The sequence below is a fragment of the Ambystoma mexicanum genome, chromosome 5q (assembly GCF_040938575.1).
Source record: "Ambystoma mexicanum isolate Mex_15411 chromosome 5q, UKY_AmexF1_1, whole genome shotgun sequence".
In the NCBI taxonomy this organism is placed as follows: Eukaryota; Metazoa; Chordata; class Amphibia; order Caudata; family Ambystomatidae; genus Ambystoma; species Ambystoma mexicanum.
Genome location: NC_090933.1, coordinates 949,889,470 through 949,914,673, shown reverse-complemented (window position 1 = coordinate 949,914,673; position 25,204 = coordinate 949,889,470). Strand labels below are relative to the sequence as shown.

At 48.0% G+C, this 25,204-nt stretch overlaps 1 protein-coding gene across 4 annotated transcripts in view; it reads right to left on the bottom strand.

Moving 5' to 3' along the window:
• Positions 1 to 25,204, bottom strand: part of CTHRC1 (collagen triple helix repeat containing 1) — a 300,099-nt gene that overhangs the window by 56,973 nt on the left and 217,922 nt on the right. The gene's annotated exons all lie outside the window — the stretch shown is intronic.

Sequence of the window (25,204 nt, the reverse complement as noted above, 5' to 3'; positions counted from 1 at the left end):
CCTTATGCTCAATAATGTATGTTTATTGTCAAGTGTTCTATTTGATGTTATGTTAATGTTAAAGGACATTTGTACCGCTCACTATCACCACCAAAGTGGTCCCCTGGCGCTCTGGCAGCTCTGAAAAAGGGGAGTAGAGGGGGTGGGTTAGTAGGAATAAGCTGGAAAAGTGCAAGAGAGCAGTGATGTGCTGTTGGCAGCCTCAACCCGGTGGGTCTGTTGGCTGGGCTTGGGGTGTTTTACGTTCGGTAGTCGTCGTGTGGTTTGTTTTGTTGTTGCATTGTTGTGAAGTTTGTGCGGATTGCTGCGTTTTAGGCTTGTGGTTGTGTTTGGTTAGAGTTTCAGAGGTTTATGCAGAGGGATGAAATTGTTAGTTGGTTGGTTAGTTGGCATTGCTGTCCTTGCAATTATGGGATTCCATCTAGGTGCGGTACATGCTGACATTCACATTTCTATCTAGATGGGACGCAAGCTAAAGTTCCGAATCCTAAGTGTGGTGCATGTTAAGAATCACATTTCTATCTAGATGCGGCGCAAGCTAATGTTCAGAATTCTGAGTTTGGTGTATGTTGGCAATCACATTTCTATCTAGATGCGACGCAAGCTAAAGTTAAGAATCCTGAGTGTGGCCCATGCTAACAATCGTATTTCTATCTAGATGCGACGCAAGCTGAAGTTAAGAATCCTGAGTGTGGCACATGCTAACAATCACATTTCTATCTAGATGCGACGCAAGCTAAAGTTCAGTTCCCTACAGGTGCGGCATTAGCTAAAATTGGCAAGTAAGTTAATATGCATCACGAGGCAACATTTACAATCCATTTACAATGGTCACAAGTCTTTCTAAGTATGTATTGTCTAAGTCTATGGCAGTCTACGCTATGCAAGGTAAGGTAGAATGAGTGAGGGCTGCCCTGGGAGGACTAGTGATGAAGGGTGAGAGCACCAATGAGAACAGGCCTAGGCGGGTCGGGAGGAGGGAGGGAACGGAAAGCAGGAAGAGGGTGCGGGGAGGGAGCGGGCTGCTGGGGGATCAGAAAAGGCCTCGGGGCCTGCAAGACTGAAAACAAAATTTTAAAAAAATAAATAAATAAGGCGCTCCTGGAAGGGCCTTGCTGCTCACGTGCTCCTCTGGCCATAGTGGTAATGGCTCAGGAAGCGCATGTGCAGAGGGAGTAGGCCCTCAAGCACAACACGTGCAGTAACCAATGGAAGCCGGGTGGGGGGAGGTCACGGGAGGTGGGACTGGAGGGGGACGTTGGGAAGCAGCATTGGGAGCTCACGGGGCGCATTGGGTGGAAATAAGACCGAGATTGCTTGGATGGGCAGCCGGGGCACAGCGCTTACCTGATGGCCATGGCGGTAATGGCTCAGGAAGCGCGTGTGAAGAGGCAGTAGGCCCTCGAGCACAACATGTGCAGTAACCAATGGAAGCCGAGGCGGGGTGTCACGGGAGGCGGGACTGGAGGGGACATTGGGAAGCAGCATTGGGAGCTCACAGGGCGCATTGGGTGGAAATAAGGCAGAGATTGCTTGGATGGCCAGCCGGGGCACAGCGCTTACCTGATGGCCATGGTGGTAGTGGCTCAGGAAGCGCGTGTGCAGAGGGAGTAGGCCCTCGAGCACAACATGTGCAGTAACTAATGGAAGCCTGGGGGAGGTCGTGGGAGGCGGGACTGGAGGGGGACGCTGAGAAGCAGCATTGGGAGCTCACAGGGCGCATTGGGTGGAAATAAGGCCGAGATTGCTTGGATGGGCAGCCGGGACACAGCGCCTACCTGATGGCCATGGTAGTAATGGCTCAGGAAGCGCGTGTGCAGAGGGAGTAGGCCCTCGAGCACAACATGTACAGTAACCAATGGAAGCCGGTGGTAGGTTGCGAGAGGCGGGACTGGAGGGGGACGTTGGGAAGCATCATTGGGAGCTCACGGGGCACATTGGGTGGAAATAAGGCAGAGATTGCTTGGATGGGCAGCCAGGGCACTGCGCTTACCTGATGGCCATGGTGGTAATGGCACAGGAAGCGCGTGTGCAGAGGGAGTAGGCCCTCAACCACAACATGTGCAGTAACCAATGGAATCCGGGGGGAGGCGGGACTAGAGGGGGACGTTGGGAAGCAGCATTGGGTGGAAATAAGGCAGAGATTGCTTGGATGGGCACGGGGGCACAGCGCTTACCTGATGGCCATGGTGGTAATGAGGTGGTGATGAGTATGATGGTCCAAGTACCAACCAGTAATGCCTCTTACCACTCCTACAGTAATGCACAAACACTCTTACATGGGGACAAATGTCTTATTCTATGGCGATACTCTAGTGTAAGCAATGATGTGATAGGTTATTTATAACACGCTTAATACCCAGAGGTTTCTAAGCACGGACCCAGGGATCAAACCTGTGTTGCTCTGTGTTGTCTTGCTTCCAAGACGCGCATGTTGCCACTGAGCTATCCTCCTGAGACAATGCATTAATACATGAGATCATACTGATATCATGTATTTCAAATTGAGCAGATTGTAGAATCCGGAGACACTGCTTCACCAGCAGATTCACTCCAACTGAAGAGCCCAAGAAGGGCTTGGATGGGGGGAGCTGTCAATACCCAATGCTTCCCATGTGCATGTTAGGGCATTCCACTTTGGTAGCATTTCCTTGAATACAATTGGATGTAATAACACACTAGGCTCACTGTTTAGGATAGGAGGAAGATTCTTTGTAACACAAGCAAAGACCGGCTGTATATTTACGTTGCTTACCGTAACCTGCTGCCTAATATTGACTTAATCAGAGAAAAATATTTCCTCAACAAAATCTGTGACATCCCTCATACATGAATTTAGAGCTAAGCAGATTGATACCATAGGACCCCATTTTACCTTAGAATGCCACTGTGCTTGGTGGTGTCCAGCAGCTAGCAATGGGTGCTCATGCAAGCTGTAAAGAACTGCCAGAAAGGGTTGGGCCAGTGCAGTGTCTTTCCAGATTTGAAGGGGTGAAACAGTCTGGTACTCAGATTGACTAATACACACAAGGGCCAAAACTAAGTTGGCGGGATCTGCCTGTGAAATAAATAGTCTTAACACAAAGAGGATGGGCAGGACACCTTAATGTTTGAAATATTTAATATGCAGATGAAGAGCTCACCAAGAGTCCTTATGAACAGGAGACAGGGAAAAGCTACCTGTCCCTTGGAGTAGCTCGCTTCGCCCTAGGAAATGGTGGTGAGCTGCGTATGCGTAGCTGCCTATCTGTCATACATGCCTATTATTCGCTCAAGGATATCTTACGTAAGCAGTGCTTAACAGGAAAAGACCCTTTTTTAACCATATTTTGTAACGTGAAACACAATGGCCTACCAAACCAAAATTGTGCTTTAAAAAAGTCTTAAAACTGGGAAATATCCATTGAGGTACCATTCTTTATTATCCTCATACACGTAATCCCTAGGGGCATTGCAACCCCAATCTTAAAAAACAATATCATATTTAGAACTGGTGAGTAAGGATAGCATATCCAACCTGATGCTATCCCTCACAAATTGGTCGACCCATTTCAGTGATGCTACAGTACTTTATGTTGTCTTCGTCAGGACCGTAGGAGGCTACTCAGACTACAGTCTGTGTTGTACACACTTACAAACTGTCTTTTAACACTTCTGAGAATGCATGTACAATTTTACTTTATTCAGTACATATCTGAATTTGCTGGAGATGTGATGTATGATATGGCATTTATAACGCACTTATACACAAGTGTTTCAAGGCGCGACGTGGCAAGGAAGGGGGAACAGGGAGGGAGACAGACAACGATCCTACTAGGCCAGGTGTCATTCAGATCACGCAAGTGCATGGGAAGGGGCAGGGGACAGTGCAGTACATGGAATAATAGAATAAATAACAATAAGTAAAAGTATGGCCAGCAGGTGGCAAGTGCAAGGGTAAGTGCAGACATCAGATGTCAAGTACTGGTAGTGGGACTGTAGGGATACAGAAAACAGTCCCCAAGTGTGGGGGTTTCCAGGAAGGCAGTGCAGGTGTGTGTGACTGGCGGGGTAGAGACCTGGGCCCGAGATCAGAGGGTGGCCAGGTAGCCAGTGCAGTTTCAGATAACCAATTAATTACTACTCTTTGTTCTCAAGCATTGGATCTTACATGGATTTACATGCTTATGAATATTAGCCGTCATCATGCTGGGAATCCTCGATAATATAAAAGCAGTTTTGCTTTAAAGCTTTTAAAACTGCTTGTAACTTATATAGCCCCTTGCTATCACTTTGGGTCACACTGCCCCAACCAGTGACGTTTATCCTCCTTAGCTCCACCCCTGGCAGCCATCTTCAGGTTTTATAGCACACGTCAACATGTTGAGAATCCTCGTTATTCGCTCCTCGAATTTATTGACTCCATTTTTTCTCAACGATTCTTCATTGTTTCTTCTTTTGTCACATCAGTGACTACTGGTAGCGGGGATCAGTTGCTGGTGAAGATTGGAACCCTCAGAGCATATTTTGGCCATGGGGAACTTCTTCACTGAGGCCTTCTCCATTTGGCGAAGGTGGAAGCCAGTTAGAAGATGCTGTTTAGGCCTTCCGGCAAGTGCAACCTCAGGAACTTTTTCATAGAACATCGGCATACGAAATGTCTTTAATGCCTGCATCCGGACCACGAAGTAGAGAGCTGCTTCATCTGTCAGGCGTTTTCATCGGAAACCCGAAAAGACCGCCACCAGGGGTTAGTCACATGGTTGGAAGAATGTGAGAAGGCCTCTGACCCAGCCTCGGTTCTAAGTCATGCCTCAGCTGGAATTGGCAGGCCTGAGTACTAAACTCCCTCTAAGAAGAGGTTGAGATCCCATGAGGATGCTTCCCAGGGGAGGGGAAGAAAGCCAAAAGGGCTCATGGATGTGTCACACAATTCGACTACAACGCCATCAACAGCTAAAGAGTCTAAAGACTCAGTCTAAATCTTCAAACTTGTCGACTGTAACAGCAACGGCAAAGGCTACACCTTGGTTGCCACTAAATCATCATTGGCGACAGGAGCATGAAAAACATTAACATAGCTCCAATACCCAATACCCACTTCTCACGTCCGCTCACTCTACACCTCCCACCTACAACACACGCCCAGAGGGCTAGTGAATCAACTGACCAAAACACACAAATTGCACATCACTCTCTAAGCAAGCAACAAACCCAATAACCTCTGACATCAAACAACTCAAAACACTGGACACCGCCCTCCTGGACACAAGCCAGTGCACAATAAACACACCCAGAAACCTCACATGCACAGATGTCAGTTTCTCCTGGTTCTACACGTATCAACAGATAAGGACAACATCTATCCTATCCCAGTCTCCCTCACTAACCAACCCAACCCACTTTTCCTTACAGAGCCATGTGAGCGCTTGGAGACCATGACTATGGAAGCAGTGCGCTGTATAAATCAACTTAATATGACTTGGAAAGTGATTTCCAGGAACCTACCCCTAACTTGACTGTTACTGTATATAGGAAATGTACTCTCTCTGTACCATGACTGTATACTGCACTACCCCACCGACAAGTACGCTGCAACTGTATTCAGGAATGTACTTTCTATGTGCCATAACTGTATTTTGCACTTTAATAATAATAATAATAATTTAGCATTTATATAGCGCTACAAACCCTCAGGTATCTGAGCGCTGCTTATTATTACCCACAGTGTGTGGTGCTCATTTATCGACCTTGGAAGGATGAAAGACTGAGTTTGGCCCTGCCGGGATTCGAACCTGCGTCAGCAGGCTCTGTACAGATGTTAAAGCGGTGGTTTGTTTTTCACACTCAGATTTCAAAATTTGATTAAAATTAACTTTCTCTAAACAAGGGCTTTCCTTGCTGCAACTAAAACACTAAGGGTTCTGTCAGAATGTCTGTGTAAATCAATAGTCCACTGTCCTGTGTCAAAAACCCTGCAAGTGTGCCTTACATTAAAAACTAAACTAGAGGGGGGGCGCTGTTGAGCAGCCGTGAAGCTGGCTGCCTGAAGTGAGAGCTCTGCTAACTGGCCCATGGCAATCACCTATGGTGGCGAACATAAAAGTCAGACAGTGCTAAAACCAAGCAAACCTACCCAACTCAGATAGGGGGACCGGCTGGTGAAATCCTGAATTGATCGATTGTGCAGAATGCCCGAAACAGACACTGAGGCCCGATGGTGAGGGCACTGTGAATCGCTGAGGCCCGTCGGCTCGCGCCCGCCACTCTCTGTCGGTGTTGTCCCAGACCTTGGGAGCCTGTGGCCGCGCAAGATTGCCTATCCCAGGGCCACCACCTCCGGAGCAATCTGGTAGCCATTCCGAGTAGAGGGACACTCCACCCGAGTGGAAAGGAGGTGGACCACAAAGGAAGCGGAGCGGCGGAACAGCCAGCGCCTCACCCTGGAGTGGAGAGGGGAGAGGTGCGCGCGCAGTGACATAGGCACACAACATCAAGTCGGCGCAGCTGCGGCAACCTGGCTGGGGAATGCAACCTTAGCGGCTGGAGCCGCTGCAAAGACAGCACTCCGTGGCAGGCTGGCCCTCTGGATCGAACGTCAGGTGAGGAGAGTGAGCGCTCTAGGTTTCGGGGTCCGCTGTGCCCCTCCATCGCAACGGCCTTGCAGTGGGTGCCCTTTTTTCACCGGAACCAGATTCCCCTGACATCCGGGTGGGGATCAAACCTACATCATTGCGCCACCCATATAATCAATCATAATGCCAAACGGGACCTACTGGGGTCTGAGGTGCTGCATCTGCCATAGTGAGACAATGAACCATGGAGGAATGGAGTGGAGGCAGACCAACCTGCTATCTGTGCCCCAATGGTCCTCCAGGCGAGACGCACATCTAGATTCTGCTGACATACTGGGCCTCTTGGACTCCCTCCAAAGAATCACCCCAGGGCCCATGAGTCCATAAGTGGAAACTGTTTCAAGACTGTGACCTCACCTAGATACACGGATACATGCTTTGGGGGTTGTCCCCCCCCTTCCTAGACCTTCAGCGAACTGCATGTGAATGTTCACCGCTTTTACTTAGCGCTGCCACTCCATTACGTTATATTATGTTATATTCATTTATATAGTGCACGGCCGTCTAAAGGCATCATGGCGCTAGATAGGGATATCAGACCAATCGGTGTTCAAACCACAGCGTAGGACCTAGAAAAGGGTCGTTTTAAGTGCTTTCTAAAGTCTAGATGGTTGGAAATGTTCCTCATTACAGAGGGCAGGCTGTTCCAAAGATTAGCTGCAACTATGGAGAAGGCCCGACTACCTATCCTAGTACGCCGAAACCTCAGAAAAACAAGGAGGTCGGTGGTAGAAGAGCGGAGATCCCATTCTGGATGGTAATGATTACAACTACTCCAGGGCTGCATGCCCTCCTGGTGGAAGCCTGGTCCCCGTAGACTCCCGAAGGTGCCTCAACTCTCCCCATTCACTGGACATCCAAATAACACAACAATGCAGGGAACCCCTGGAGAACCACAGAGGTACCCACACCGGAACTAGACAATCAATCATAGGCAAACAGGACATGCATTGTGACGTGGCAGGTGGGCCGAACCTCACAGACCATCCTGAAGCTCCTCAGACAGGTCCTCCGGGGACAGTACAAGAGTGCTGTGGCCAGGCAGCGACCGTGCCCATAAATATAAACCCTGAGGACAGATTACCCCCCCCCCCCTCTATTCCCCAGATGGACTCCGGATGGTGCATCCATCCACATAATGAGACCATCATTCCCATCGGGGACCGATGGGGAAGATCAGATCAGCTACCCATCTGCCATCGTGGGGTGTCTCTCATGACCAGGGGCACAGAAGGAGGAAAAAAGTTTGGTGCAATGGATACATTCACCAAAAGAACTCCCAGGGCAGAACCAGGCCCATCGACATATTCTCAATCTGATCAAACCCAGCCGGTGGCGACAGCATTGATGAACCTCACACATATGATGGAAGCATGACCAAAGGCTTTGCTGCAGTGCACGAAAAGCTGGATGACATCACAGCAAATGTGGCTTCGATGTGCTCACAAGTGGCAAAAGATGGGGCCCGGATAAAGGAAGCAGAAACAAGAATCAGTACAACGGAAGACGCAGTACAAGACCTTCAAGGTACGGTGACCGCCCTGGTAAACAACATGAAAATGGTCAAGAATAAATGTGATGACCTTGAGTCGAGCTCGCGGAGGAACAACATCCGCATAGTCGGTGTACCGGGGGTGGCATGAAGCAGGCGGTGGAGGCGCTCCTCAAGCACCTAGTAGGGGACCCCCTGCTATCTCCCTTCTTTTTTTCATGTTTATTTTAAACCAGCACACAGACAGCAAAACCATCAGCAAATGAAAGGCAAAGCATTACCTCCAATTCAGGTTATGAGCATTCCCCAGATATTCCCCTCCCTCCCCCTTGTGGATCACCTTTCATCAGGATCCGGCTGGAAATGGGTAGGCATCCGTCACTCGCAATCTGAGTGAAGGGCCCTTGCGACCAGTCGCGTTTTGTGAGTTAGCGCCGGGAGGTTCTGATCGTAATCAAGGAATGGCACCCAAATGTTCGAGAAGCAGTGGAGGAGGCCAGCTTCGACTGCAGTAATGTTCTCCGCAATCAGGATGTCCCAGAGTTTTAGCCACCACAGGGTCATCAGGGGGCCTTCAGCGGTCTTCTAAGTACGCACTACCTTGATTTTCGCGGCCAACAAGAGTTGTGTTAGTAGAGCGGCCATTCTGCCTGTTCTTGGGTCGGTGCCCGGGATTAGGACTCCCAAGAGGACGGATTCTGGCTCCATGGGGAATCGCCACCTGAGTGATGTCCAGAGCTCCCTCACCACTGGGCATGCCCACCACATCTGAAAGTAGGACCCAGGGAGTCCACATCAGCGCCAACATAGGGGGTCCAAAGCTCGATGAAAGTGGTGCAGGCGTAGCGGGGGATAATACCACCGTAGAAGCAATTTGTGAGCACATTCCCGGTTAGTAATGCAAAAGGAGGAGTGCGTTCTAGACCAAATGTCTATCCATGTTTGGTCCTCCAGAGGGTGCCCCAAGTCTGCTTCCCACTGTGACATGTAAGAGAGCCTTGCGGCAAGGAGGTTTACTTACAGTAACTTATAAAGGGTGGATATTTTCCCTCGCAGTGGCCGGTCTTTTATGGTAAATTCAAGGGGAGTGAGGGTGCGAAGCGCTGCCAATCGGGTCAGCAGATGGGAGCACCAGTGTCGGAGTTGCGAATAGGTAAACCTGTCTGTTTCCGCTAATTGAAAGGCTGATTTGCATTGCTCAAAGGAGCGTGGGTGGCCCTCCTCAAAGAGCTGTCCCAGGGATGCAAGGCCTCCCACAACCCAACTCCTGAAGTTCGAAGGGCAGGACCCCGGTGAGAAGGCCGCGTTATGGAAGACTGCGGAGGAAGGGCCCAGACCCCTTGGGATGCCCTTATGTTTCAGCGCCCAGTCCCAAGTTTTCAGGGTGTGTTTGGTGGAGGACAGGGTTCCCGGTCAGGTGTGGTGCTGGCGGGCGGGGTGGGTATATGGTAGGAAACGCAGAGGGAGGGCCATGCGAGATTGCTCTATTTCTACCCATTTCGGGCGCCCCGAAGCAATGACCCAAGCCTGAATGTGCACCAGCTGTGCTACGACCTGATATTTGCAAAGGTCAGGGACCCCCAATCCTCCCAATCTGGAGCTGCCCATCATGGCTCTCTGGGGGATTCTTGACTTCCTAGCCCTCTAAATGAACCAGAACATTTTCCTCTGCAAGCGCCGCAGGGGGGCTAGGGGGATTGTGACGGGCAGGGAGGAACAGGCATACAGGAACCGTGGCAGGAGGTTAATTTTGCAGGCGGTAATGCGCCCAATAAGTGAAATCTCCTGCGAGAGCCATTGCTCAAGATCTTTCTCCAGCTCTTTGAAAAGTGGGAGGAAGTTCACCTGGTAGACATCTCTCGGGCAGGCAGGAATCTGGACCCCAAGGTAAGGAATAGCCGTTTTACTCCATTGGATCAGGCACAGAGTTTCAGGGATTCCCGCTCCCGGGCCTCAGGCCAATCCCCAGGGCCACTGATTTCGCAAAGTTAGTGGTAAAGCCTGCTACCCTTCCAAACCCCTGGATCTCAGTAGGAGCTGGCTTCAGCGAAGCGAAGATATCTGTGATGGATAACAGCATGTCATTGGCATAAAGTGCGATTTTGTGTTGGAGGGAGCCTATTTGAAGGCCTTCAATTCCTGGGTTTAGACGGATTCATTGGGCAATAGGTTCCATGACCAGGGCAAAAAGCAAGGGAGACAGGGGGCATCCCTGTCTAGTATCACATGTTAAAGGGATAGGGTCAGATAGGAGGACGTTGACTCTGAGAAGAGTCTTAGGTGACTGGTAATTAGCTAGCATCAGCTTTTGAAAGTTTGGACCAAAGTGGAAGGTTTCAAGGGTGAATCGCAGAACCACCCAGTCCACTTTATCAAACGCTTTGGTCGCATCTAGGGCCAGCAAAGCAAGCTTCCGTAAATCCTGATTCGCGACATCTATTAGGTTCAGGACGCCCGTCAAGCAATTTGCCAGGATTTATGAATATATGTTAGTGTCAATGTTTAATAATGAGATATGCCTTAATGAAGTGTTATCCATAGCGTCCTTCCCCGGCTTAAGAATGAGGACTGTGATGGAATCCTGCATGGAGGGGGTAATGACACCCGAAGTAACAAAATAATTGAATAGGGTCTTCAGGGGAGTCAGTTGGGGCGGAAAATGTTATAGAACCGTGTGGTGTACCCGTCCGGGCCCAGGGATCTGGGTTTGAGACTCCTGATGACTGCCTCCACCTCCTCACCTGAAATTGGAGTCTCGAGGCTCTCCCTCACGGGGTCTTTGAGGCGGGGGAGATCAGCGCCTTGCAGGTACTCCTGCTGTTCTCCTTGGTTCCTCGTGGATGCCAACATTATTTCCGAAAGGTGGCAACTGCAAGTCGTAATTTGTCCTGTTTTGCGAATTGTACTTTGCCTTGAGGGTCGCTTAGGCTCAAAATAGTGTTCTGTTTTTTCTTTGGCGAGTTTGTCCTCTATTAGTTTATTTGCCTTATTGCTTTTGGAATAGTATCCTTGCTTGGTTGCTTGGTTTTAACCAGAAGATGCGCAGTGTCCTCTGCGCATCATTTCAGGCGGCTTGTGAGGCTCGTTGGGATTTTGGGGACCACCCTTTGTGTTTGTGGATGGCTTCAGCTTTGTGGACCTTGTTCTCGAGGTCGATGCGGATCTGCCGCCTGCATTTGTGGAAGGCCACACCTTGCGCAATCAGTTCTCCCCGCACCACCGCCTTCATAGCATCCAAAGTGTTAGTTGGGGATGTGTCCTCGTTTGGGTTTACCCTAAAGAAATTCTTGATTGTTTTGGCTATGGAGTTTCTTAATGACATGTCGTTTAGGACAGGGTCATATAGGTTCCATCGGTGTTGGGGAGGAGGGTCGGGATCATGCGCCCGGAGCGTCAGGGCTACTGGAGCGTGGTCGGAAAGCATCCTAGGGCCAATGATGACATCGTCCGTGAAGGCTGAGGTTTGGGGAGGCCAACAGGAGGTTGATACAGGAGAAAGTTCTGTGCACATATGAATAGCAAGAGTAGTCTCTTTCATTGGGATGGATCACTCTCCATGTGTCCACTACATCCAGGGTTCGGAATAGGTGAAGAAGACCTGACACCAATCTAAAGTCTCTGGGTGTCGGAGGGTGCGATTTGTCCTTAAGCGGATCGGGGACCCCATTGAAGTCTCCTCCGATGATGGTTTGGCCTCCGATGAATGGGAGGAGGGACTCTTCCAAGTCACTGTAGAACCCCTCCTGTTTGTCATTCGGGGCATAGATCGAGTTGATGGAGTAAAGCTGTCCAAAAATAAGGCATTTTTATCGCAATGAAGCGTCCCTCCGGGCAACGCAGGGACTCCAAAATGTGTGGTCTTACCCCTCTTGCGAAGAGTATCGCAGTGCCCCCTTTCTTCATAATATCGGAGGCTAGGAATTCCTGTGGGAAAAGTCTACTGAGGAGGCGGGTAAAATCTGCTGGGATTAGGTGGGTCTCCTGCAGTAAAACCACAGAGGCGTCCCCATCCTGTAAACGTTGTAGCGTGGATTTCCTTTTAGGGGGGAATTCAAACCTCTGACATTTAGTGTAACGAATTTCAGTTTCTGATGTGGAGGGGATGCGTCATCGTCCGGAGGCTTGATCAGCATGAGGTCATCGTGCAGCTAGGGTTTTAACACCCACCCCAAACGGGGGCAGAGGTTTTAACATCGACCTCCAACGGGAGGCCGAAACATCTGATCGTGAAGGAATGGTGGCAAATTTACAGGCCATCGAGCATTTCGTGTCAACGGTGTCCCTAATCATTGCCTTAGCCAACAGGGCTAATATTGTTTGTAATATACTTCAAGGGTTATTAGGTGACATCCACCTCGGACTAAGGCATGAGCCGCACGAAGCCCGCTGCAGATAAAGGTTTGTCGCGTGTCATTCTGCAAGGTATGCCATGTGCAGGGGTGTAGCCTGGAGGGTGGTCAGCCGGTTAGCAATCTTTAATCCGGACATAGCTTGTAGATTCCCGTGAGGGTCAACGGGCAGACGTTGCTGGTCCAGGTAGAGCCTTTTGGTTTCTGAGGGAGTTCTTCGGGGCCACTCACCGTGGAATCCAGGGGGGTTTCACTTCTCTTTTCAGGGGAAGTGTGGCGCAAGATAGAGTCAGCATCATTTATATGGCTGATCGTTTGGGGGAACCCCTTGTAGGAGAAATGAAGGGCTATGGGGAACAACCAGCGGTAGCGGACCTGTTGGTCTCGGAGAAATAGTGGCAAAGGCCGCAGTGCTGGCCGCTTCTGAATGGCCGCCATGGCTAGATCCTGGTAAATCTGGAGGGGGGAGCCCTGCAAGGTCAGGTCGTCCCGAGCGCGCCCCACCTCCATGACCGCCTCTTTGGTCTTATAAAAGTGAACCTGGGTGATGATATCAGGCGGGAGATCAGAATCCACACCTCGCTGGGGCCGCAGTCTGTGGGTCCGGTCCAGGATGAGTTGGGACTTATCCAAATGAGGCAGGAGAGACTAAAAGAGGTCACCCACATATTCTGCCAGCTTCTGGTCTGGGACCGAGGAGGGGACACCCCGGATCCAGAGGTTATTGCGTTGAGCTCTGTTCTCCAAATCGTCCTACTTGTGCTCCAAGATCTCGTTTTGGTCAAGTAGGGTTTGCATCGTGCGCTGTAGTTCCAGAAGCGTGGCTGCATGTTCCTGGGTCAAGTCCTCCACCTCTCCCACTCTCTGTTCCACTTCCACGACCGTCTGCTCAGTCTGTTCCACTTTAGTGGTGAGCACTGTCATGCAGGTCTGGAATTCCGCTTTAATATCTCACATAAAAGCTAGGATATCTCCTTTAGTGGCTAGCTGAGTCGTGTTATCCGCGAGAGCTTGTGGCGGGGACTTTGGAGTGTCTGTCTTTTTCCCTTTGTCGGGTGGGAGCAGCATAGTGGTGATCTCTGCATTCTTCTGGGGTTCAAGGTGTTTTGACATCTTTGCCAGGTGCCCAGGATCACCGCGGGTCCTCCTCAAGGAGAGACAAGCACATGGGGGTGATAGCGCTTGTGTCCCGGTGATGAATCAGGACTCTGCACTCGGGGGACACCTCCACCTCAGGGAGGTAGTAATAGTTCACAAGGGTATCTGCTCTTGAAAAAATGAGTTGAGGCGGCCGAGCTGCCAGCGTGACAGTGGTGTTGGAGAAGGTGGGGTCTTCAGCCAGGTGTTGTGAGGCTGGTGAGGTAGGGGTTTGGGGGGTCCCCAGGGCGTTAGATCTCCACTCCAATAACAAGGGTCAGTAAGGGAGGTGGTCTAGCGAATAGACAATAGAGTGGTTCAGCTGAATTAGCGGAGGAGACCCCCCCAGCATCACCCTAGGGTATGTTGAGCTCCTCAAGGGGCCACTCCAGTAGATAGGTTGGCTTGTGGACACGGTGGATGTTGAGCAGGGGCGCCCCAGGATGTGGTTGCCTTCTGGATGGTTAAGGGATAGGAGGAGGGGCAGCAATCTCAAGCCCCAAGGCGTTAGCTCCAAGGCATAGGGCGGCAAGGTTACCACTTACGTCATGGATGGTTATGAGGCCCGGTGATTCATCTGAATTCCAGTCCACTGAGGTCTCCAGGGGCGGGCCACCACAGAAACAGATGAGTTGTGTTATGGCTACGGGCAGCGTTCACCCAGCGGCCAGTGTCAAATTATGCTCCCTGCCGTTGTGGGCAGCAGGGGTCGGCGGCCCCAAAGTCAGGGCTCGGGCCTCACAGTCAGGGCACTGCTGGGGGAGCCGACGGATCAGAGGGGGCTCCCGCCCGTCTCAGTGCTGCCCGGGATCACGATGGTGGCGATGCGGCTCTCACGGGCGCGGTCCGGGCACCTCCAGGGCCACTCACTGCAGCCGGAAGATCAGAGGGGGCGCCTGCAGGAAGTCAGATATGTGGGCAGGGTCTGTCTCTTTGAGCAGGCAGAGCCAACTCAGTGTGTTTCGTGGTTGTGCTGCGCAAAGAACAGGGCTAAATCAAAGAATAGCGTGCTTCTGCCAGAGGCCATTAGAGGAGCTGCCTCATCCGCAGTGCTCCAAGCCACGCCTTCCTGCTATCTCCCTTCTGTGTACAGCATGCCCACTGCACCCTCGCACCGGGCTAGGGTAGACCGCGGCACACAAGGCCATTAAATATCAGACGCCTTTTCAATATGATAACTAGAATAGAACCAAATTCAACAATGGGTATTGGCCATGAGGTGTTACGTATCATCAAGCTGCTATACTCGGCTCCACTGGCCTTGGGTCTTGATTAACTCCCAGACCTCCGAACTCTTCCCTCTAGGTAGGGGCACTAGGCAGGGTTGCCCACTCTCTCTGATCCTATGTGCCCTAGCCATCCAACCAATGGTGGATATGATCTGCACCCGTCACAGACACTGTGGGGTTTGCTTGCCTCAGTGGTTTGTCCAAACTTATCTCACTTTACGCAGACGATGTGCTGTTATATGTGAGAGATCCGCAGACAAACCTCGACCCGATCCTTCGGGACCTAATCTATCTGAGCGGCTTCTCAGGCTTCACAATAAATTATACCAAATTATACCAAATCCGAAATATTCCCCCTGACAACTAATACTAAACAAACGCATTGCACATACCCTCTACGATGGACTCCGGATGGGATTAAATACCTTGGAGTGGTGGTCTCTAGTACGAAGGCCTCCCTATTAAAAGACAACTACCAAACTGCCAAAAGGTACATCACGGACAGGCTGGCTAGATGGACTACACTCTCGCTCTCACTGGCGGGCAGACTGTCCCTGATAAAGATGGTGCTGGCACCAGAACTCTTGTATATATTTGCCAACGTACCAATCTGGCCAGGTAAAGCCCTCTTTTCCGGGCTACACGGGCAGTGCGCGCAATTCCTATGGCACTCTGGGGTGGTCCGGAAAAAATGGATCGACCTGACACATTCACACGATAGGGGAGGGTTCAAGGCTCCACATCTCAAACTGTTATGGGTGGCGGCACAGGCGCAGTTCGCCACCCATTTGGTATGACACAACACCGCACTCCCCCATGTCAAACTGGAACGCCTCGCCGCAGGTAAATCAGACCTCAAGACACTAGTTCTAGATGGTAGATATCAGGACAACTGCCCTGGCGACCCAGTGACCTCCACACTGCTGGCCTGGCGCTCCACCCTAGACATGCAAAGACAGCCATACCCATATTACAAATTGCTCCTGCTGTGGAGATTCCCCGGGATAGAGCTGAAGGCAAATCCCTCTATATGCACACTCCAGAGTAAATACAACCCGCTAGGGACGTAGGCCGGGAGATAGCTTTGCAAGGATAACAAGGTTTGCTTGTACAAAACACAAATTCCAGCAAAGAACTCTGCTGCTCAAGAGCGCTCTGGTCTTACATTCGCAAACATGGGTTTATAAACACAGAAATCGTCATTCACGTATAGGATGAATTGGTGCCACTGATTGGAGGCACCCTACACATGGGCCTGCTCCATAGTGGATGCCAGGCGGTAATTGGCTGGTTATTTCCCGTCGATCATGATGCACGTGGGTCAGCTGGGCTCATCCTGGCTGTGAAGGTCAGGGCATGGCTAAAACACAATGTTTCTGGCTAAACTAAACAACTAAGACGGACTATTCATTCATTATGGCGGGCACCTGGGCAGCTCAGGAAAGGGATGCCAGGGAGAGGGGAGGATAAAATACAGTCATACTGACCCACACACTCAGGTCTTCATTGATACTGCAGTTCCTGCACCCAGCGTCTCCCCCCTGAGGGTTGATCTTCCTGATATGTCATGTTACAGGAGACGTGTGTTGCTGCTAGAGAGAAATACAGTGGTATAGGCTATAGATCTGAGGTGGGCATTTTGTGGAGGCTAGGACCTTGCGGTCGAAGGCTTATCAAGAATTTAAAGGTGTGGGGGTCCAGTTGGTGATGTGTGGCTCACTCCGGCCTGGCTGAGTGGGGTTAGAGTCCTGATGGCAGGTTAGTGGAGATGAATGGACAGAGCAAAGACCCTGGTGCTGCCTCACGCTCTTTGCTGGGCGAATTCCTGAAGTCAATACTAATTATTTTGCAACTCTAAAGGGATGAGAGGGAAACAGACTTCTGTGGGAATAAGGCTGCAGCGGAGCCAGCAGGTAGCGCAGAAATTGGGCCTTATGAACTAGGAACATGAGCAGTGTGGGCATGCAGCGTGTCCCATTTTGGGACTAACCTAAGATGGTGTTGTGGAGTGTGGGCACTTCTAGTGCTTAGCATCTACTTCTATGTGCTGTAAGGGCTTTATATGGTTACTGGTGATGCATACTGTTCCCCTCTTGTAGGTTACATTGCCTCATATTAGGTTGTCTTTATTTGGAAGCACCTAGGGGGGCGGGATAGGCTCATTTCCATCCCAACAGGACGCACATGGGCTGCCATGCTGGAAGCACGATGGGGAAGTTTGGAATACAGGGTGATGGCAGACCTGTTCCCAGACAGAACATTCATCACCCCGCTGACCTGGCGTCAGGGACATACCAGCGAGGGGATTGAACTAATGCAGTATTACAGGTTGTGAGCAGCAGTCTCGGCTAGATGGCCTGGGCTCCCTTCAGAACCTCCCCAAAAGGATGAATTGGCTTATTTTGCAAACTCCAGTGGCGGACGTAGAATACTTTCAACACTGTACAAGATGTTACTTACTAAGCGGGCACCCCAATCCCCCAGGGTAAGACACAACTGGTCCGAAAATGTTGGGGTTGAACTGTCAGATGATCAATGGAAGCGCATGTGCGCACACGGCAAGAATGTATCATTCAATTTTAGATTTCGATGTATGCAATTTAAACTTTTGAATGAACTATATTATACCCCCAACAGACTTAGCCAAATCAATCAGTCTATCACACACTGCTATTCCATGTGTCAATGCCCTCAGGCGGATCATATACATATGTTTTGGTCATGTGAGCGATTGCATGCAATTTGGGACTCTGTTCTAGAAACCCTATCGAACTTTGTTGATGCACCTCTCTCCTGGACCCCTCTGGGCGCACTAATTGGTCTATGGGAAAACTTTCCGAATAAAAGAATTCGCTCATTTGCCAACGTTGGCTGCATGCTAGCTAAAATATGTATTCTCATGGGATGGAAAAGCAAAACCTTGCCTACTACAAAAATGTGGCTAGTGGCGCTCACCTGGACACAGAATAAGGATGAATTATATATCAGATCACTGCCCCATGCATCCTGGCCAAGAGATATATGGATGGAGTTCAAATCTTATCTGGCAGCCTCCCCCCGCCCCATACCGACTGATACTAATAGAGATTGTGGGCCTCATTACACGGTAGGCGGTAACCATGGCGCTATCAGCGCCATGGTTGCCGCCGGTATTTTACCGTGTCCGCCTTAGTGGATGGCGGAATTACCGCCCTACTCCAAGGTGAGCGGGGGCGGTAATTCCCCATTCACCAAGGCTCTTCCCCATTCCCATTTTTCCCCCATAGGGCATAATGGGAATGGGGAAGGCGCTAATTACGGTACCGCAAATTGCGGTACCGTAATTAGCTCTGAGGTCCCTTTGCGGCACCCTACTTTAACAGCTGGTAAAACCAGCCGTTAAAAAGTCGGGTCCCGCAAAGGGAACTCGTAGTAAGGCGGTAAGGGTTTACCGGTACCGGTGCCCTTACCGGTACCGGTAAACCCTTACCGCCTAACGTGTAATGAGGCCCAGTGTATGTACGACCCCCTACTGAGATGTGCCTAATATGTCTGGTTGTTTCATTTTATTGCCTCCCAATACCATTTTGTTGAGATTCTCTTTGTACTATCTCACCTAACTGAATATAATGTATTCCACTGCACTCTGCCTCTAAGGCCAAATAAATAAAGGTTTTAAAAAAAAAACTAAACTAGAGATAAAGTAGATCTTCTTGGTCCAGAAGAATGTCTCCTGTCTACTGGACTAGTGATTGAAGTCCACTTCTAGGCTTTTACTTCTTCTTAGGGAAATGACTCCCTTCCCCCGGTCAAAATTGTGCTCCAAAACAAAAGACAAAGTTTGATCACTTCTCTCTGTCAGGCACACTGCTTATCTTTTAACACTTTGTATCAGAAAGTCTTTTCAGCTCTGGTTACCAGGAGAATTAATCCCTTCTCCTGAACTCTACAGTTCAACACAACCAGGGTGAATTACTCCCTTTCCCTGACCTTGGTTACCAGAAGAATGACTCTATTCTCCTGGCATCTTGACTTCAGAGTTCGCTATAACCAGGGGGAATTACTCCCTTCCCCATGTCTCTCTTTAACAGTTCAGCACCACCAGGGGGAAATGACTCAAACACACAGTTCTCAAATATTAGAAGAGTCCACAACCCCAGCTCCTCTTCTTGTTTGATTGGACTCACTTGGTATCCCTCTCTAAAAGGTGCTGCGACGAGGAAGATGGCTTGTGCTACTTTCTGATTTCAGATCCCAGACTCTGGTTTCTCTCTCTCTTTGGTTTGATCCACTTGGTTCACTCTCCTGCCAAGTATGACCACAAGGAAGATACCTCGCTTCTTGATTTGGGTCCCAGACCCTGGTTTCTCTCATTCTTTGGTTCGGCCCACTTGGCTTACTCTCTTGCCAAGCACTGCCACGAAAATATGACTTGTAAAATGATTCGGATATGGGTCCCAGACCTTTCTTGGGTAGCCAATTGATTTCCTTTCCCCACCGACTCTCTCAATCTCCACATTTGGGCCGCAGACCCTTTTCTGGTGGTCAGTCGTTAGGCTACTGGGCCGAGGAATCAGTCCTTGGATGCAAGACCCTCTTGCCGCCTGCCTCACATCCCTACCGGGCCTCCTAAACATTCCTGTACCTGTCACTGGGATCTGGTAGCTCCCGGTTCTTCCTGGAATTAGGCATCTCAATGGCAGCACTGGCGTTCCTTCTCCCTTGGTTCGTTGGCTTCTTGGGTCTGCGCTCTGCTACTCTGCTTAAGGTCTCGACGCTGTCACCAGACCGTCTGCTCCACCTGGTCATGGTCACGCCACTGCACTGTTTGTTAGGACTGGCGGGGAGGTTGCTTCTAGATCGACCTCCTCTGGACTTCCACTGCTGCTCGCCTGTGTCCGCCGCTCTGTCTGGTTCTTCTCTGGACGCGATTCAAAACAAGTTGTCCTCCTTCTGTTTCCCTTTTATGGCACAGGCTCCACCATGGTGCAGCGTCAACACCTATGGGCCACTTAGTCCCAGTACTTGGGTCTGACTAACGCTCAGGGTTCTCAAAGATCTTTCTTCGTCCAGTAGTTTTGGTTATGTCAATCTTACATATGTTACAGAAGTACATGGGCCTAGTCTCAAAATAAGAGTTTATGATGCGAGTGGGGCTTAAGGAGTGAAGTGTGTATAGGGTATGGGTGAAGGATGGGTATACCGTGTTTTCCCGAGATGTTCTCCTTTGTCCCCAGTGGGGAGGTCCCTTCCCATGAGATCTTCCTGCTAGGTACAACCCCCAGGGGGACTATCGGGCAGCTGCCTCACCTCCCAGACCTCATGGGAAGGGGCTTCCCCTCTGGGAGAATTGACGACCTCTCGGGATTCATCAAACTTAATACCAATTTTAACCAAATCAGATACAAAGCACATCACCAAATTCAATGCAGGTTTGAAAGAGGAGAATGTCCTTTTGATGACATGGGTGGCAAAATCATGCCCACATACTCCAATACTTGGTTGTATTGTATTTGAAGGATCCTGCTCTGACAAACCCAGCCTGGATCCTCTTTTTCTCTCTTTGTGTATTTTGGTAGCCCTGTGCCAGGGCAACTTGTCCTCCCCTCGCACCCAATAGATGATGTAATTTCTCTTTACTTTTCAAAATTGTTTTCTTATAAATCGGCGAGTGTGCTCCTTCTATCCCCTTTTCGTTCTGACAAACCCAGGTGACCAAAGGGTATGCACCTTGTATGTACTACCTCTGTTTGTAACCTTTTGTAACCACTCCTTTCATGTAAACCAGCGCTCAGATGCCCCCGGGTTCAGCGCGCTTTATAAATTTCTAAATAGCAGTGCATCATAAAAGCAAGATCTATGGTTGCCTTACCATACTTAGCAAAATTATATGGTTTTTAGATTTCATGCTGCAACCATAAAGTCCCTCGTTAAAAAAGTTTTTCACGGAATGTCACAGGTTATTAGAGTAGCATAACCATAACATCCCTTTAACAAAGATTTTCAGTCAATAAATATATATATAGAGAGAGAAACACGCGTACAATTTCATTATTCGCTACATCGGTGCTCGCTGTGTGTACTGTAACCAATGATTATGATCGCAGACCGATGACTGGAAAACTGGCTGATCTGGGGTTCTTCTTCTCCAGGAAGTCTTGAGATACCATGGATATAACAATCAGGTTGGAATGAGAGCTATGGCAGGGCTGGTTGCAGAGGGGGCTTTAACCTTAGACACGAAAAACCAAAGGGGATGCAGTGTTTACCTTTCTAGCACATTTCACCTGCATCCTGTCTAGGATGCAGGCAATGGGAGCAATAGACGAGTTATGACAACAAGGGTGCAAAAACCACCACTGTGTCCCCACATAAATACCATATCAAATAAAGGTAATAGGGTTTTCACATCTCTGGCAAAAAACAGAGTATAGGACAGAGAATGAACCCAAAGCGATAGAAGTAGAATCCTAGTCCTATATAGAAATATAATCAAAGTATGTGGAAGGAACAGGTGGTTTAGTCATTAGACTATAACCAAATGAATAGTGCAAGTATAACATAATTAAACAATTGTGAAGGCTCCAAAATCTGGTGGTTTAGGATTGAGGCGAGGCGAGGTTGTTAGCAATGATACAAAAAGGTCTGGGAGCTACTCTACCGAGAACGAACACGGCCAAATAACCTGTTATTTGGGAAGGTGACCACTCCTGCCTTTTGCACTGCATGTTATTAGTAGAAGCTAATAAAACTTCAACTAGAATAATCGAATGTAAATCTGAGGAACCACCAATATGCTGCCCCCGACTTGTGGCCTGCATGGAACATGTACAAGAAAAGCAGCTTAAGAAAATAGAATTTTAATTGTTGCCTCTGTGATCTCTGAACTTGGACTAGTAAATGTACGGCAGTGGGTAATCTGTGGGTTCATTTCCAGTGTCGATATTGGAGACTTTTCAATCGGAGGGGTTGACGGATATCAACTTGGGGTGCTCTGTGCCCTCAATCAATTGAAAGTGAAAGATAACAGAGACTCAGTTCCCCCCACTCCGTAGTAACCATGCAAAACAAAACATTCACACAGAGAGATATAGCTGCGCCACTGGTCTACAAAAAACCTTCTCCGGTTTTGTTTATTTGTATTGTTTAAAGCTCCCGTAGGAGGGCCCTTTGTGAGACACGGGTTTCGGCACGTCCTGTGCCTTCTTCAAATCAGGGCATTCTTGTTAAAAAGCAAAAGCAATTGCAAAAACAAACACATATTACAATTAAATTGTGCCAAGCATCATAAAAGAATAAATCACCATAACAAAAACCACAGAGATGAAGGAATGGAGACGGGGAGGATAGTTGGGGTCAGTTGAGGAAGTCACAAAAAATAAAGACAAATAAATGAATCAGAAATCAATTGTGTAAAAAGAAACCAACATTTTTTTTTCATTGCGTAAAACACATCTGTTCATCATTATAATAAAACACCTAATGTAAATGTATGCCTTATTAATTAATTTGATTGCTTGTTGATCCAATAATTGAATATCTGATTTAGCTCCAAACAGTATTCTTTAAATACGTACGTTTATAGACCTCCTCTTACCATTACTTCTTCTTATCGTGTTTGTTACAGTTTTAATTCTGGAGTCGTTTAGCTGCCATACATCCAGGGTTAAATCCCCTGTAATACATTATGGTTGAGTCTCAGCGTGGAATTTAACACATTGCCTTATGATAAGTGTTTAAAGCTCCGTTTAGTGTTAGAGCAATGCCTGCCTCGATTTTCAATAGGATTAAACCTTGTGCTGTGTGACTGGCGTCTAACCATAATCACCCTGTACTGATTCGAATATATGTATTGTACATAAAAGCGTTTAGATGGTATCAACTATTTACAATATTCTACAAATCGCATTGTCATTAACTATTTGATCGTGTTAGGCTTCTGAGCCGCGTGTCAATCATGTAAATACTGACGAGTTAAATGGACACACGTTTTACATAAATGTTCGACTGGTTCCCCTGTTAAGTTAAGTATAGATTCACTCTGTTTTTAACGTGCCTACTAGCATCGCTAATGTGAATCTTCTGTAAGCCGGCATGTCCCTTGTTTAGGACTTACCTCAAAAGTGCAGGTTAGTTTGCTTCAACTCTCCGAGTTCAAGGGAGACGCTGGCGTCCAAAAGACTTGTATAACTTGGTCGTCATGGTTACCCTTGCTCTTTGTTCCATCTCTAATCCTTTGCCGTGAAACAGCCGCCATGCTTTGAGATTAGTTAAACATTCTATCTGTTCGAATCTATGTGTTTCTTCCCACACTCCTATCACTAATGATCAGCATCCAAATAGATGGCTAGATCGCCAATTGCCAATGCGCGCCCTCCATGTAAAATAGCAAAAATTAGTTAATATTTTAAAACGCACAGTAATTCTGGTCTTTCCGTTCTTTTCAATTTTACATTAGTTAGTGTAACATAATTATCTGTGAATCCAAAAATAAAAAATGGTATTAGGTATCCAGCCGTCTTGTGGCCTTAGTACAAATGTTGTACTGAAAATACACACGTTACATGTTGTTGAGTTGCGCTCTTAATATTGGAATGGATGTGTTCCACATTGCTCATGCTCCTTGTGCCTGCTTCTAGGCAATGATCAATAAAAGCACCCCGCTTTCGGACTGGTTCCGGTCCGCTAGAATCAAACGTCCTTCCATAATTCATTCTAGACGAGCTACTGATGGTTAACTCGGCTCATTATATGTACTGTGAACTTAAATGTTGCTCTGTTTAACTCTTAGATAGGTCCTATGTCTCTGATCAATTGGGAAAGGTGATGACAAGTTAACCTGCAGAGCCGCAGAATAATGTTTACAAATGTGATGTATGTATCTTTCCTATTATTATTAAAAAGTTACTGGTGTAAATAATTGACATGCTGTTTACACTTGACTGATTCGGGTTGTAGAATCACAATTGTGTCACTGATTAGTCAAAAATTCCAAATACAATCCTCTTCAAATGCGACTTAACTTTGCTGTTGCTAATCTTCGCTGATTCTGAACACATGATAATATATACATGGATCATGCTTGTATATACATGGATCATAATAGTACATTATACAATTCTGACCTGTGCCTGTAAATCGGTCCTGAAATACAAAATCCCCCCACGAAAAATTGGCATGTAAAAACATCCTGGTTGACATATGCTATACCCAGTACACCATTTGTCCTATTGGATGGCCATGTCTTAAATGGCCCCCTTTACAATCTACATTGATTCACATCGGGCCTTTGTGGGTTAATAAATGTTCTTAGTTCCTGAATTCAAGAGTCACAGATTCTATAGAAATTATGCTTTTTCATTCATTTACATGATTGACACGTGGCTCAGAGGCCTAACGCGATCAAATAGTTAGCGACAATGAGATTTGCAGAATATTGTAAATAGTTGACACCATCTAAATGCACTCATGTCGAATACATATATTCAAATAAGTACAGAGTGATTATGGTTACACGCCAGTCACAGAGCACAGGGTTTAATCCTATTGAAAATCGAGGCAGGCATTGCTCTAACACTAAACATAGCTTTTAACACTTATCATAAGGCAATGTGTTAAATTCCACGCTGAGACTCAACCATAATGTATTACAGGGGATTTAACCCTGGATGTATGGCAGCTAAACGACTTCAGAATTAAAACTGTAACAAACACGATAAGAAGAAGTAATGGTAAGAGGAGGTCTATAAACGTACGTATTTAAAGAATACTGTTTGGAGCTAAATCAGATATTCAATTATTGGATCAACAAGCAATCAAATTAATTAATAAGGCATACATTTACATTAGGTGTTTTATCATAATGATGAACAGATGTGTTTTACGCAATGAAAAAAACGTTTTGGTTTCTTTTTACACAAATGATTTCTGATTCATTTTTTTGTCTTTCTTTTTTGTGACTTTCTCAACTGATCCCAACTATCCTCCCCACCTCCATTCCCTCATCTCTGTGGTTTTTGTTATGGTGATTTATTCTTTGATGATGCTTGGCACAATTTAATTGTAATACGTGTTTGTTTTGCAATTGCTTTTGTTTTTTTAACAAGAATGCCCTAATTTGAAGAAGGTACAGAACGTGCCGAAACATGTGTCTCATAAAGGGCCCTCCTACGGGATCTTTAAACAATTTAAATAAAGAAAACCGGAGAAGTTTTTTGTATACCAGTGGCGCAGCTATCTGTGTGAATGTTTTTTTTTTGTCATTGATTTTGGAGACAGCTCTCCTAAAGTGCTGTGCGGCTCTGCCCTGTGGTGTCAAAGCCTGAGTGCAGGCAGGCACCGACACCTCACTGGGGTTTACACCAGCTCCTAGTGCCCAATTATTAGTATTTATTTAAAAAAATT